Genomic DNA, 13574 nt, shown 5'->3' on the forward strand with positions numbered 1-13574 from the left:
TGTGGTGTTTATGAGCAAAAATTTCTTCTTACAGTCATATGCTATGTCTACACTACTACTTTCCTCCCTCCCTCTTTGATTACTTGCCCTGGGAGTAGAGAAATGCTCCCATGTGCTATCCTAGTAAAAGCAATTCCTCCCTCCCCCACCCCCTCCACCCCCCTGGGAAAGCATCGCTTTTTTTTTTTTTTTTTTTTTTTTTTTTTTTTTTGCGGGTCTTAGGATGGAACCCAGGGGCTCTCGACCTCTGAGCTATACCTTGTGCCCTATTTTTTATTCTTTATTTTGAAAGAGGGTCTTACTAAGTTGCAGACAGCCTCACTAAGTAGTTGAGGCTGTCTGTGAACCACGATCCTCTGGTCTCAGCCTCCCAAATGCTGGGATTACAAGCATGTGTCACCACGTCCAGAGAAAGCATCGCTTTTAAAAGGGTACTATTTGCTATCTGTATGATTATTTGTGATCTCTCTTTCTGTACTGGGTCTTGAACCTAGTGGCATTCCACCTCTGAGCTACCTCCCCCAAGCTGTTTTTAATTTTTCTTAAATTTTGAAACAGAGTTTCACTAAGTGGCTGAGGCTAATGTCAAATATTCAATCCTCCTGTCTCAACCTCCCAAGTACTGGGATTTCATGTGTATACTACCACACCTGGCTCCTGTATGAACTTTCTTAAAGACTCAGCAGCAAATATAATAATGATCTACACCAACTAATATGTCTATACCACTCCTTAAGATGGAGGAACAACTTCATTTTGAATAAAAATCCAGATTGAAAAAAATAAGAATATTTAAAGTAAGGACTGGGATGTAGCTCAGGAAATATAATGGTGTGTTTACTGAGACCATAGTGGTATGTGTTTTGTTACAGTGCCCCAACCCAAATTCCTTCCATTTTGTGATGGAAAAAGCATATCCTTTCATGGCTTCCTGTGGACAACTTGTTTTGTGTATCAAGTACAGAAGAAAAGTGATAGTGTCATCATAGGCAGTTTAAAGACAGAAGAGTGGGAAAAAGAGATGTATGTAAAGTAAAAGTCTGTAGTGAAAATTAGAGAAAACATGGAGACTAGTTTCTCAAACTTCTGGAACAAGACCAAGGGAGACTTCTAGTCAAGAACGACATTTCTGCCCTTCTTCTTTTCCCGCATCAAGGTAAGCCTTTGTGTAGAGTCAGGGTTAGGTAGAGAAGACTTGTTTCTTGGCCTGCTGGGCTGATCTCAGACATTGACTTATTTGCCAGAGGATGGGAACTCCATATTCAGAGGAGTCTTATGGGACATTCAGGAAGAACAGAAAGATCAGAGCTGCTAGATCTGGCCGTGTGTTAGGTTGAGCGGTTTCATGTTAGCACTTTAGGTCAAGTGGTTTCCAGTCTGCGTGACAAACAGCAGTGTATGCTAAGGTCTGAGCTCATGTTCTTACCCAAGTTTTATTTTAATCAAATAATCTCAGTGGATATAAACTTGAGGTATGATGATACTAGGCCTTGCCATAATGCATAACCATCCAGACATATTTTCAAGGATGCCACAAATGGTTTATTTGGGAAATTTCCTCCCCAAATGTCAACTGGATTAGTGTTTGCTATGAAAGCAAAACACATGAGAGTAATCAGATCTGCTGGGAATATGATAGTTTAGAAATGTTAATTTTCCAAAACATTTCGCAATTTTTTTGTTTTGTTTGTGTTTTCCTGAGAGTGATATGTCTTATGGTATCTCTGTCTAGTTATAAACGCCTCCAGGTTATATGCTATAGCTCAGTCAGCATACTGTCCAACAAAGGTTATGTTCATTTATAATACATATTCATTTATAATACATCTCAATTATTTGTCAGAGACTTATCGATATGCTTTGGTTTATCAAACAGAAATATTAACATCTAGTTTGTGTATTTGCTTTTTTCTTTAACACAGATGTAATTTTTAAAGAAAATCAAGACACTTGGTTCAAATATTTTTATCAACTTTGAATGATATTACAGAAAAGGTAAAAAAAAATCCCTGTGAAATATTCTGGGTGTGATCTAAGGAGTCAAATAAAAAGCAACATACAGAAATATCTTGCAGTTTTTCAGCACCTTGAAAAATATGCTCAGAAAATTAAAGAAAAAGAGCTTGAAACATACTTGTTTTCTGTTTGTCAGCAAATTTTGGCAATAGCGACAATTGTTTACATGGGGAACATGAGTCAACCTAATTTAACATGATGTCAACGTGTTTTGGAATAAAAATGTTTGGAGAATATGATGAAATTATGCTCTGGCACTAGAATCAAATAATGCCAGTGCTCAGAGAGTATCCAACTTCACCCTCTCATTTAAGAAATCAGAAAATAGGGACCAAACCATTGACATGACTTGCCTATGATCGAATAGCTAGTCATTTGAAGAGCTCAAATAAATCTGATCTTAAAATCTTCATCTACTCCTCTTTCTACCACTTCATAGAGATAGGGACATATTTTCTCTGTTGCTTCTCTTCAGATTAATATACCACTTTGAATACATACTCTGTTGAGAAATACATCAGAATAGTAATAAAAGCTCGAAAAGTAAAGCCAAGGATCAATTATTTCTCAGTTTTTATAACTTGTGCATCTCTTCCATTAGCCTAAAAAAATTACATAAGCTCTTTAGGAAGGTAGAGACTATTCATATTTTGTTTAAAATTTATACCATGATTCTGACTGAATTTGACTTGAGTTAGAATCTACTACTGTAAAAGGAAAATAGACTTTTGACCAAGGACAAAATTGGTGATCAGGAAGAAGACTTAAAATTTTCTAAAGGGAAAGCTTCCTGTGTTATGCTGTATCATATATAATATGGAGTGTATGTAATCATGGGTTATACATAAACAGTTGGTTCATTTGTGACTTCAGCCAGGGCTGCAGCCCACCGAGAGCTATACAAATTGTGCAAAAAATATACTAAATAAAAAAATGGTTCATGAAGTTGGGGGTTTCTTTTTCTCAGTCCTATAAAGATACCATATTTGGCAGATTTGAAGTCTAGACCTAGTTTAAAACAAATTTTCAGTAAATATGAGCTATTCTTAAGTATCAGATAATAATAATCAACATAGTGCTTTGTAATTTGTAAAGCAGACTCAACAATTTTCTCTTAATTCCACAACAACCCCACAGGAGTGTTGTTTTTTCATCATATGAAAATTTTAACGTTTTTCATATTCTTTAAATCTTAAGTTAGAAGTAGGGCTCTTACTTAGTTCTTTTAATGCCATTTTTAGTTTCCCTTTCACATAAATGATATGAAAATATATTATATCACTGATAATAAGGTATTAAATTGTGAACAAATTATAGAATTTAATTTTAACTTTTCCTCTTGTCTTAGCCCCTGAGCCCGTTTCTTAGTGTATTATTAGTTACTGTGATGTCTAACTCTATAGTCCTTATTTTGGGATGAACAATTATCCCTTATGTATTTCACATATTTTTTCCCAGTGAAGAATGTGTTATATGTTATCATAAAGGTCTGGGCCAAAAAGCACCTGCTAAGGTAGTCACTTATGGGGCTGGGATGTAGCTTAATGGCAAAGCACCTGCTTTGTAGGTGCAGAACTCTGGGTTTGATCTCCAGTTCCAAAAAGACAAACAAACAAAAAAAACCAACCCTGAAAAAAAATAAGCTAGGGTAGTCACTTACCACTGTGAATTCTGTATTGGCTATTAGTTACCCAGGAAGCATGAAGAAGCCAGAATAAGTAAGTTACTCTCAGGAGTAGTGGCTCAGAGTGGGAGTCATTGAAATATTTTCTGCAACAGACTCAGACAATTCACCATCAAGGAAATGTAAATGAAAGCCTCAAGAAAGTACCACTTCATGCCTCCTATGATGGCCAAATTCCAAAGGATAGATAATAACAAGAGTTGACAAGATACGGAGAAATTAAAATTCTCATGTGCTGCTAGTGGAAGTTTAAAATGATGCAGCCACTTTATAAAGCGTCCAGGAGCTACACAAAAATCTTAAAATAGGACTGGGGTACAGCTCAGTGGTAGAGCACTAACCTAGAATACAGGAGGCCCTGGGTTTGAACCCCAGCACCATGGAGAAAAAAGCTAAAAAGTAGTTTCCATTATACCCCCAACTATTTCACCTTTATTTTTGTTCATTTATTTTTTTAATTTTTATGTGGATCAAATTGAAAATGGCATACATTCAGACTGTTCTTGGTGCCCTCTCCCCCTCCACATTTCCCCTTCCCCCTCCCAACAATGAGCGTCCATGTTAACCATGCTACATTCATACTTTTACTCATATTTAAATGTAGCTCCTCCATTAATCAACCTCAGCCTTCTTGCCTCCTACCCTTCCATTTCAGCTTTGCTGAGGTTTCCCTTCATTATCTGGAGTCCCTCTAGTATTTCTAATACTCCCTAGTTTGGGCATATTAGAGAAAACATTTGTCCCTTCTCTTTCTGTGCTTGGCTGATCTCACTTAACGTATTGTTCTCCAGGTCTTTCCATCTTCTTCCAAATGGCATGATTTTGTTCTTCTTTATAGCTGAGTAGAATTCCATTGTGTTTATTTCCCATACTTTTGCAATTAATTCATCTGTTGATGGAGACCTAGGTTGGTTCCATATTTTGGCTATTACAAATTGTGCTGCTATGAACATGAGTATGAGATTCCATCTAATCCCAATCAGAGTGGCAAGCATAAAGAAATCAAATAACAACAAATGCTAGTGAGGAATTCTTTTACACTGTTGGTGGGAGTGCAAACTAGTTCAGCCGCTATGAAGATCAGTGTAGCAATTCTTTAGGAAACTGAGAATGAATCTACCATGTGACCCAGATATACAACTTCTGTGTATCTTTCCAAAGAGGTTGAAATCAGAGAACTACAGTAAAATATGCTATTTCACCTTTAAATATATAGATATATTTATATTTATAATTTATATATAGATGTATGCAAGAATTTAAAAATATACTTTTATGTAAAATCCTGACATGAATACTCATAGAATCATTGTTCACAGTAGCTAAAAAATGGAAACAACTCAAATGTCCATAATTTGGTGAAGGGATAAATAAAATGTAATATATTCATGCTATGAAATATTACTTGGCCATAGAAAGAAACGAAGCTCTGATACATATCACAAAATGAATGGATCTTGAAAACATGATGCTCAGTGAAAGAAAATAGACAAAAAGGACTACACATCTTATTGTTCCATTTATATGAAATGTATTGAAAGACAAATCCACAGAGAAAAGAAACAGATTATTGCTGGCCCAGAGCTGCAGGAGAATGGGAGCATGGGAGTGATAGCTGAACAACATAATGTTTCTTTTTGAGTTGTTGAACATGAACTAAGATGACTGTGCTGATAGATGCACACCTTTGTGGAGATACTAAGGGCCACTAAGTTATACACATTAGTGGATTAATTGTATGGCAAATGAATCACATTTCAATAAGGTGGTTAAAAAAGAAGAGATTAAGGCATTGTCTGGATATACTAGCATGCCAAAAACTGATCTAATATGGATGATATTAATATGTTGAAGGAACCAAATAGAAAGCGAGTGATCCATTTAAAACAGAAACTAGGAGTTCTTGGTAAAAGCAAAGGAGCTTTGTCTCCATTATTAATGGAGGAGGTTGTGACCACTCAGCACTGAGGATGCTGTTCATTCTTCTGGATGTGCTAGATTGTTGGGATTCCATTAAACATTCATCTCCATTGTTTGATTTCTTGTTCTCTAACTACAGGACACTGTAAAATAGGTGGTGCTGGTCAGTGACTTTGACAGATTTCTCACTACTTATTAAGAAACTGGCATTTAGGCCTCTGCATGAACATTGGATAAAAGCGCACAGAGAAAGGGGAAAGAACTAATATTTATTCCAATCAGCTAATAGAGCCAAGACATCCTTGTCTACCTTTCAGTTCCCACAGTCATTTCACATGATAAGAATCATTATTTCCAGTTCCATTAATATAGAGTTGAGCTAACAAAAAGTATAAGACAACCATGGATGGTCGTTTTCATAGCCCACCAGGAGCAGCACCAGAATGTAACACCAGCTCTCTTTCTCACCAAAGCCCATTAGTGTGATTCAGAATCTTGAATTCAGACCAACATAGGCATTTGACCAATGAGAATCTGAGAACAGTCAAAACATTCTACCAAAACTCACAGAGGTAGTGCTGGCCTGCCTTTAAGAAGCTGAGATTTGGCCAATTATATTTACCTCTGGTTAAAGAATTGGGACCATGCCCTGCTGCCTGGAGACAGGGACCCAAGGGACTTCTGCTGACCATTAGTCCTCACCCTTGACTTGCTGAACACATCTGATTGTCCTCTTTGCAGATGGACAAATCACAGGTCCTTACATCTAGATGGGCCCTGTCTCTGAGGGTCCTCTCAGCACTCAGGGACTGCTTTATGTAACAGGACCCCAGACAGCTGCTGTGAGCTCAGAGGTCAGGCGAACACAGGCCGAGGATGTGCAGACACCTGCCTCTTGCATGCAAAGATGGAACAAATGACAACATTTGTTGCCTTGAATCCGAGCAGCCGGCAGCATGTGCGAGTGCTTCACGAGCTCCGTTTTCTTCCTGAGCATGGGTCCCTCTTTTCATATCTGGAGCATGGAACAGATGTTTCATCAAAAGACACATTTAAAATAAAGATAATTATGCAGTAAGAGGCTTAATTACATCAGCTTATTCAGGTCCACTTAATTGCCTGGCAGCCCGAGTGCCTCCCACTTATTTGCGGCAGAGGCTCTTGTGTTTTGCTGGTTTATCAAATCCTTTGATGGCTCAAGGAAGATGTTATTGACTTAGCAATTCAGAAAATATCAATTCCTTATATACAGCTGGTAGAAGGAAATGTAAATATTTTTAACAAGCAATAAAGAGCCATCATTTTCCTAGAGGTGGCTTACGGTGTCCTATAAATGATTCATAACTGGAATGACTCAGAGAGCTATGCCTGGACTAGATATTTCATCTTTAGTTGTCTCTTGGTCATTTTTGCAACCTTTCTGTCATATTAAAATTCCAGTGAGAAGGTGATTTGCTAATTTAAAGCAGCCATTTTAATCATGGTACAATGAGGCAACTGACCAAAAAAAAGCAGTTTTATGATGCTGTTTCTATCTCTCCTTAACTTTAAAGACATAAACTAGTTCTGTCTCACACTGATGCCCTGTTTCTCTTTACTCCTCATATAACAGCAGACTTTCTGAAGCAATAGTTTTTACTCATAGCCCTTATTTTCTTTTATCATTCATCTTTTCTACCAAAACTTGTACTCTTGACTCCTGCCCACACTAGTGTTTAAAAAAAATTTAAAAAGAAAGGAAGCAGAAAAAGAAGTCAAAATGTGTGTGTGTGTGTGTGTGTGTGTCTTTATCCCATTCTGTGGTCTGCAGCATTTATGTAAACTCTTCTGGCGTGGCTTTCAGGACTCCACACCGTTGTGAATTTACCCCTTGCATCATTAGGGATCCTAGCAGGAAACAGATGGTGCATTCACACTGAGTAATTGAAGGGAGCATAATGAAGGGACAAAGATGGGACAAGATGCCCATGTTTATTGCAGCACCATTCACAATAGACATGATCTGGAATCAACCTAGGTGTCAATAGATGGATGAATGGATGAGGAAAATGTGGTGTATATATACAATGAAATACTATTAAGGAAAAAAAAATCCTTTCATTTGTCACAATGTGATGATCCCAGAAGACATTACATTAAGTGTAATAAGTTAGGCATAGAAAGACAAATGTTGCATATCCTCACTTGTATGTGAGAGCTAAAAAAGTTGATCCCATAGAATAAAAGAATAGAATAATGATTACCAGAGCCTGGTAAGGGTCAGAGGGATAAAAGATGGGAGTTGGGGAGAGAGGATGGTTAATAGGTATAGAGATGTGGTTCCATAGGAGAAATAGCTTCCAATGTTCTATAGTATAATAGGGTAACTGTATTGACAACAATTAATTGGGTATTTCAGAATAGCTGGTAGAAAGGATTTTAAGTGTTCCCAACATATGTGATAAATATCTGAGTTGGTAAATATGTCAATTACCCCATCTGATCATTACACATTATATATGTTATTTTGTTGGGAGAGAACACAATGCAGTACTTGTTTCTGAAGTGATGGAGTTATGGGATATTTGCAGCTTTAATAGGATGACTCTGGATGAAGAACTGACCTTAGATTCCTAACCACAGGACAGTCATATTTGATAGCTTTGGCAGCCAGGATATAATCAGTACTATGAACTAATTCTTTGAGGAGTAGATTTTGTAGACTTTTGTAAACTGAATTTTACATTCTTACTTATTTACCTAGAACATTAGAAAAGGTCTCAGGAAAGTGCAGGGTAGGTTTTCCAGAACATGAAAATCCTCACACTTGTAAGCATTTATAGATTTCTGCATGGCTAGATTTTGATAAAACTCACCCTGTGGTAATTAGTAACTGAATTGGAACAGAGACACATGGCTGCTTTCTGGGTCTCTCGTGTTCACTTGAAAACCAGATGCATCCCCAGGTGGGGGCAACAGAGGTGTGTTGGAAGTGTAGTCAGGCCAGGTGCTGGTGCTTGGGTTACCAATCTGTGGCACAGCAAGCATACCTAGAGTAGCCAAGGCCACTGTCAGGGAGTGCCCCTGACTCCTAACTCCTACGATCCTTAGAACACGCTCGCATCAGACTGTATTTCAGATCTCACATCCTTGGTCTTCCTGTAGTCACAATAGTGGACAACTTTTTTCTATGGCGCACTTTAAGCCACTAATTTTACCATCTTCCCCTTCTCCCCACATTCATTATATTGTCTATAACCTCCCTTCTTCTTCTTCTTCTTCTTCTTCTTCTTCTTCTTCTTCTTCTTCTTCTTCTTCTTCTTCTTCTTCTTCTTCTTCTCCTTCTCCTCCTCCTCCTCCTCCTCCTCCTCCTTCTCCTTCTCCTTCTCCTTCTCCTCTTCCTCCTCCTCCTCCTCCTCCTCCTCATCCTCCTTCTTCTTTTTGTGGTACTGGGAATGGGATCCAGGGGCATTCTACCTCTGAGCTACACCCCAGCCCTATTTTTTGGTCTTTATTTTGAAACAAGATCTCACTGATGCAAAAAAGGGCCTTACTAAGTAGCTGAGGCTGTCCATGAACCGTGATCCTTAGCCTCCCAAATGCTGGGATTACAAGTGTGTTCCACCAAGTTCCTTCTTGTCCACCATCATGTTAACCATCACTTGTGAAAGAATGATGGCATGGAGGAGAAATTCACCTGGCCCCACAAATGTTCCCTACTTCCACTTACTGTGCATGAATCATGATTTCTTCAGAGACTACAAAATGGACACAGTACAACCTGCTCAGCCATCCACTACACAGACACTCATAGAAAATAATACTTTCCTCATTTTAGGTAGTTGGCCCTTCCTGTAGAAATTATAGACTGCTCAGAAGAACCTAAATGACATATCCTAGTAATCCTAAGAGCTATGTAAAATATACATTTCCTGTCACTGAATCTCAGGAGGGATCATTTTAATAAGATATGGCATCTGAGTTTTTTTCTCAAGAAATATCTCTGTGTGCTTAGAACTCTGGGATTAGTCCCTGGGGCCTAATCCTTCCTTTTAAGGTTGAATTCCTTATAAGCCCTCATACTCTGGATCTCAACTCCAGGGACCTGGGAATTACTTTTAGCTTCATCTTAGACTCTACACACGTAGCCTATGGTACTTTCTACGACGTGATGGGGACATGGGAAAACAAGTGATAAACCCAAAACCTGGTTCAGCTTTGTTCTCTGCTCACTCTAAGGAAATGCTCTCCACTATCCAGTGTCCCCCAGAAAGTTCATCAAGTGGTTTTGCTGTCCAAACAATAGAGACCCTAAACCTTAGTAAGCCCTTCATCCTCTTGGCATGATGGCACATGCCTTTAATACAAGTATTTAAGAACAAGTTGTTAAGCATTGGGATTAGTTCTTCACTGAAGGTTTTGTAGAATTCAGTTAGAAAACTCTCAGGGCCTGGGCTTTTCTTTGATGGCAGAATTTTTATTGCTCTTTCTCTTTCTTTGCTTGCTACTGATTGGTTTAGGCTTGCTGTTTCCTTTTGGTTTAATTTAGGTAGGTTATATGTGCTTAGAAATCTATCGATCTATGATGAGATTCCATCAGACTCCCCAATCAGACTGGCAAGCACAAAGAAGTAAAATAAAACAAATGCTGGCAAGAATGTGGGGAAAGAGCAACTATTTTTACACTGTTGGTGGGAGTGCAAACTAGTTCAGCTACTATGGAGATCAGTGCGAAGATTCCTTAGAAAACTGGGAATGGATCCACCATATGATCTGGCTATACCACTCCTGGGTATCTTTTCAAAGGGGTTGAAATCAGAGAACTACAGTAACATATGCATACCCATGTTCATAGCAGCACAATTTGTAATAGCCAAAATATGGAACCAACCTAGGTCTCCATCAACAGATGAATGGATTACAAAATTATGGAAAATACACACAATGGAATTCTACTCAGCTATAAAGAAGAACAAAATCATGTCATTTGCAAGAAAATGGAAAGATCTGGAGAACAATATGTTAAGTGAGATCAGCCAAGCACAGAAAGAGAAGGGACATATGTTTTTTCTAATATGCTCGAGCTAGGGAGTATGTGAGATTCTAGAGGGACTCCAGATAATGGAGGGGAAACCTCAGCAAAGCTAGAAAGGAAGGGTAGGAGAGGAAGAAGACTGAGGTTGATTAATGGAGGAGTTACATTCAAATATGTGCATAAATGTGAATGTAGCATGGTCGACCTGGATACTTGTTGTTGGGAGGGGGAGAAAAGAGAACCGGGGGGACACCAAGCACCATGTGAATGTATGCCATTTTCAACATGAACCACATAAAAAACAAAACAAAAAACAACAAAAAATAAAGCCTCAATAGGATCTAGACCTGGCTTCTTTACAAAGTAGAGATACCTAATAGATACCCAACTGAAAAAAAAAGAAAAAAACTTCTCTCTAATCTTCAAATTGATAGTCATTTTGTTTTTATCGACTCTATCCCATAACAAAGTAATTTTAAACTATTAAAAAGTTTTAAACTATTAAACTTCCTCGCTATCCTTCACCCCTGCCCATGTAGAATTTAGAAGCGAGAGATGAAACACCAATGCCAGAAATTAGAGATTGGTCTGATGCCTTTTCATTGGCCTTAAAGAAATCACAGAACAGATGCTTGGTTTCCCAGTAGCCCTAAAGATGTGGTCTGCTCAACAGGACAGAGTGGTTTACCACTGAGATGCATTTTGTTTATTACCCACAAGCTCTGCTTTAAATGAGGACATTACACAGTGAAGGCTTGAACGAGACACAGGTGTACTGCACGAGTGTTCTCTGGAGACAGTGGTTCTGGCCGGTTCCTCATTCCATAGGTTACCCGTCCCCACTAGCCAATACATCAATCTAATTGGCCTCCAGGAGGAACCATGGTATGTGATTTTCAAAATACAGAAAATGAAAGAGAATTGCTCCTAGGAAGCCAAGATACAAAAACACTGTCAATTACTGTTGGTTTTCTGACAAGGAAGATTTATAGGTAATCTTATTTTATAAAAATTATAAAGCCTCTGAGCTAAAAAATAAGTATCTGGGCCCAAAGCAGAGGACAAAACCTCTATATCATCATTCCAGAATGTGTTTGTATTCATGTTCTATTATTATAGATTTTGTATGCAGTAACACATATTAATTTTCTCTGTATAAAGTTTAAATATAATTAAAATAGCAGGCACTAGTTAAGACAAAGTTACCAAATTCAAAGAAAAGAAGGATATCTTAAAGTCATTACAGGTAATGACTTTAAACCCCTACTTATAGATAGAGTCATTTCAAGGAAATGTTAATGAATTTTGGAAATCTTCTCAGTAAACTTTGAGGTTTAAAAACCATACGTTAACTTTCTGTGGCCACATTCAATACTCTTTTTAAAGACAGCCATGAAGATTTTCTATTTACAGTTGAAAAGTCTTGAAACTGTTTTCCCTATATGTATTTAAGTGCAATTTGCACACATTTTGAGTTAAGTCTTAGAATAGATGGTTCAGATTTCTTTTAACTTCATCTTAGACAAATATGGTACACTAATACAATATATACGACAACCTCAGACTCTACCAATTACTACTTAGTTTTATATATTTATTTTTCAGCTTGGATATCGAGATTTCTTAATAAACAGGACTTGTATAAGTTTTTACCAGCAATACTTGAGATGTATTGAGGTTTTTATTGAGCCAGGTATTTTGATTACCTTCCTTTTACTTCATTTTCTGATCCTAAAACATACACCTCTCCCTACCTTATATTCCCATTGTAGTTTTATCATATTTTTTGTCTAAATTAATATTCAGTGTTTACATTATTTTAACCATATAAATATGTAAGTAGGTAAATATGAATACATATCCCATGAAATTGATATTATACTATATTTGATGTATGTGAAATCTTTTTTGTTTTTCCTGAAGCTGATAATTTGGTTGTTTTAAGCTGGGCATGTACTCTCCAGTTTATTCCTTACTAACTTACATTTTGCCACTTTACTTAATTAAATTACTCGCCTAACCCCTAAAAGAATTATTTTCTGCAATCCTATAATCTGTACTAGGAATATATATATTTTTTCTTTTTTTTGTGTGGGTCTGGAGATGGAACCCAAGGGCATTTGACCTCTGAGCTACACCCCCTGCCCAATTTTTTATTCTTTATTTTGAAACCGGATCTCACTGAGTTGTAGAGGGCCTCACTAAGTAGCTGAGGCTGTCTGTGAACTGCGATCCTCCGGTCTCAGCATCCCAAATGCTGGGATTACAAGTGTGCGCCACCATGCCCGGCAATACATATATATATATATATATATATTTAGTAGAAATTGCCTTCTTGGAACCTTCAGTCTTCCCTTTCTGGTGTACTCCTTGTTCTATAGCTGTTGATTTGGAACATCTGCTCTTGAAAATGATAGATTATAAAATTGCCCAATAGCCTTTACTTATTTTTTAATCCATGGCCTTTATAATGTGATCTTGCCACTCCTCTTATCAAACAGCAACAATGAAAAGGTAATTGCCTTCTCTTGAATCATGGCTGGTGTCATGATTTACTTTAGCCAGTAGAATGCAGTGGAACTGATGGTATTGTTTCTTTTTCTAAGGTCTCTCTTTCTCTCTCTCTCTCTCTCTCTCTCTCTCTCTCTCTCTCTCTCTCTCTCTGAGAATCCTATTCCTTCCATGATTGGTGGATGAGCAAACTTGTAGATCAAAGCTGACCCACCCTGGGTGTGATTGTCCTGGACTTGGTAGCCCCTAGTGGACTCAGAAGCTGACTGCAAACACATGTAAGTATCCAAGGAGAAGACTATTCAGTTGAACCTTTTTCAACATGCTAACCTGCAGAATCTTGAACTAAATAAATGATTGCTATTTTAAACCATGACATTGTGGATTAATAGTACAAAATCTGATATAACTAGTTCCAAGAGAACATTC

This window comes from Muscardinus avellanarius, assembly GCF_963383645.1.
Source record: "Muscardinus avellanarius genome assembly, chromosome: 7".
In the NCBI taxonomy this organism is placed as follows: domain Eukaryota; kingdom Metazoa; phylum Chordata; class Mammalia; order Rodentia; family Gliridae; genus Muscardinus; species Muscardinus avellanarius.